The sequence below is a fragment of the Mandrillus leucophaeus genome, unplaced genomic scaffold (assembly GCF_000951045.1).
Source record: "Mandrillus leucophaeus isolate KB7577 unplaced genomic scaffold, Mleu.le_1.0 Scaffold244, whole genome shotgun sequence".
Classification (NCBI taxonomy): Eukaryota; Metazoa; Chordata; class Mammalia; order Primates; family Cercopithecidae; genus Mandrillus; species Mandrillus leucophaeus.
Genome location: NW_012102521.1, coordinates 1,293,212 through 1,295,609, shown reverse-complemented (window position 1 = coordinate 1,295,609; position 2,398 = coordinate 1,293,212). Strand labels below are relative to the sequence as shown.

The 2,398-nt window shown below is 41.3% G+C and overlaps 1 protein-coding gene across 1 annotated transcript in view; it reads right to left on the bottom strand.

Annotated features, from left to right (window-relative positions):
* Positions 1-2,398, bottom strand: part of PLD4 (phospholipase D family, member 4) — a 10,776-nt gene that overhangs the window by 6,153 nt on the left and 2,225 nt on the right. The window lies entirely within an intron of this gene.

Sequence of the window (2,398 nt, the reverse complement as noted above, 5' to 3'; positions counted from 1 at the left end):
AAAAAAAAAAAAAAAAAGAGTTTTTCTTAATTTCTTTGGTTTTGTACTTGTATTTCATTTCTCTTATATGGAAAATTTTGGCTCCTAACGACTTTAATGTAATTACTAGCTTTAGCTTACCCTGTATTTAACATGTTTTCAAAATAACAATTTCAGTATCTCTATAGCCAATAATACTAGTAAGAGAAATTTAAGATTTTTTTACAAGCACTTTTTTTCTTTTGCTATTGTCTAAGGGTGTAAAGTCAAATACTCTGCTCTAATGGCCCCCATTTTTTTTCACATTGAGGTGTTGTATACACCTGAACCGACTGTTTTGAAAGACTGGAAGCAGGGATCTATTTCACTTCTCTTCCTTGTGGGTATTTAGGACTATTCCCTCTTCCTCCAACGGATGTGTCGGGACAGCTCTGACGAACTCAAGTCGCCACGTGTGCGGGTCTTTGTCCCGGTTCTCTTTCCCATTCCATCCATCCGTTTATCTCTGTGCTGTGCTGTTCTATATTCATTCTCATGTTTTTGTTCTGAGGTGTGGGGCCTGATAAGCAAGTCTCTCCCTTCTTTAGAACCACCATGTGCTGGCCGGGCGCGGTGGCTCACGCCTGTAATCCCAGCACTTTGGGAGGCCGAGACGGGCGGATCACGAGGTCAGGAGATCGAGACCCTCCTGGCTAACACGGTGAAACCCCGTCTCTACTAAAAAAATACAAAAAACTAGCCGGGCGAGGCGGCGGGCGCCTGTAGTCCCAGCTACTCGGGAGGCTGAGGCAGGAGAATGGCGTGAACCCGGGAGGCGGAGCTTGCAGTGAGCTGAGATCCGGCCACTGTACTCCAGCCCCGGCGACAGAGCCAGACTCTGTCTCAAAAAAAAAAAAAAAAAAAAAGCACCATGTGCTGTTGGAACTATTGAGATGACAATATGGTTTTTCTCCTTTAATATGTGAATGGAGTAACTTAGAAATTTTCTAAAATTAAATTAACCTTGGATTCCTGGCATAATCCCAATTGAACCAAAATATCATACACAGTTTGATCCTTGGACAACACAGGTTTGACTTGCATGGGTCCACTTACATGCAAACTTTTTTCTGCCTCTGCCTTTCCTAACATAGCAAGACCAAGCCCTCCTCATCCTCCTCCTCTTCAGCCTACCCATTGTGAACGCAATGAGAATGGAGAGTTTTAGGATGATCCACTTCCACTTGATGACGTGTAAATATATTTTCTCTTTCTTATGATTTTCTTAATATTTTCTTTCTTCTAGCTTACTTTATCATAAGAATACAGCATATAATACAGATAACGTATAAAATATGTGTTAATCGAATGTTTATGTTATCTGCAAGGCTTCCGGTCAACAGTCGGCTATTAGTCATCCAGTTTGGTGGGAGTCAAAAGTTACACATGGATGTTTGACGGTGTGTTGGGGCTGCAGTGGCCAACGGTACTTTTTCCACATTCTGAGATTGGATAGGGCAATATTTTGTGCAGGATTTTTCATCTGTGCCCAACAGTGTGCCTTTTCTTCCTCGGTACACACTAGTCCTGTCTTTGTGTTAGATTATGAGAGAGTCCTACAGGGAACTGGGTCACGTGCCCACTTTTCCCTACATTTTGAAGTTTGTAAAAATGGGATAAAATATGATTTTTAATTTTGGCAGAACATGTAAAACTGTCTTAGATTTTTGACATCTTTGTGGGAAGATTTTAACTTCCTAATTTCTTTTAGGATTATAGGACTCTTCGGGCTTTCTGTTTCTCTATGAATCAAACTTAGCGAATAATAGTTTTCTAGAAATGGTCCATTTTGTGTAATTTTCCAAGTTGCCTTGCTAGGAGGTTGCTCATGTCGCCCTCGGCTGCATTGTAGAGCAGCCCTCCTCTCATTTCTCAGTAGGGTTTTGTGCCTGTTGCCGGTCTTTCCCTTCAGAGATCTTGTGACCATTTTATTAATTTTTTCAATAAATCAAATTTATATATGTTAGTTCTGTTTTTAGTTCTAATTTAGTGTTAGGTATTTTTGGTTCTAATTTTGTTTTGTTTTTCATTTATTTATGTTTTACCTTTATCTTCATCCTTCTACTATCTTAGTATATTCCTATTGTCAGTTTTAGACTTCCTTCAGTTGGATGCTTAACATTTTTGTTTGTTTGTTTGTTTGTTTGTTTGTTTTTGAGATGGAGTCTCGCTCTGTGGCCCAGGCTGGAGTGTAGTGGCACGATCTTGGCTCACTGCAGCCTTTGCCTCCTGGGTTCAAGCAATTCTCCTGCCTCAGCCTCCCGAGTAGTTGGGATTACAGGCGCGCGCCACCATGCCCGGCTAATTGTTGTGCTTTAGTAGAGACGGGATTTCACCGTGTTGGCCAGGCTGGTGTCGAACTCCTGACTTCAGGTGATCC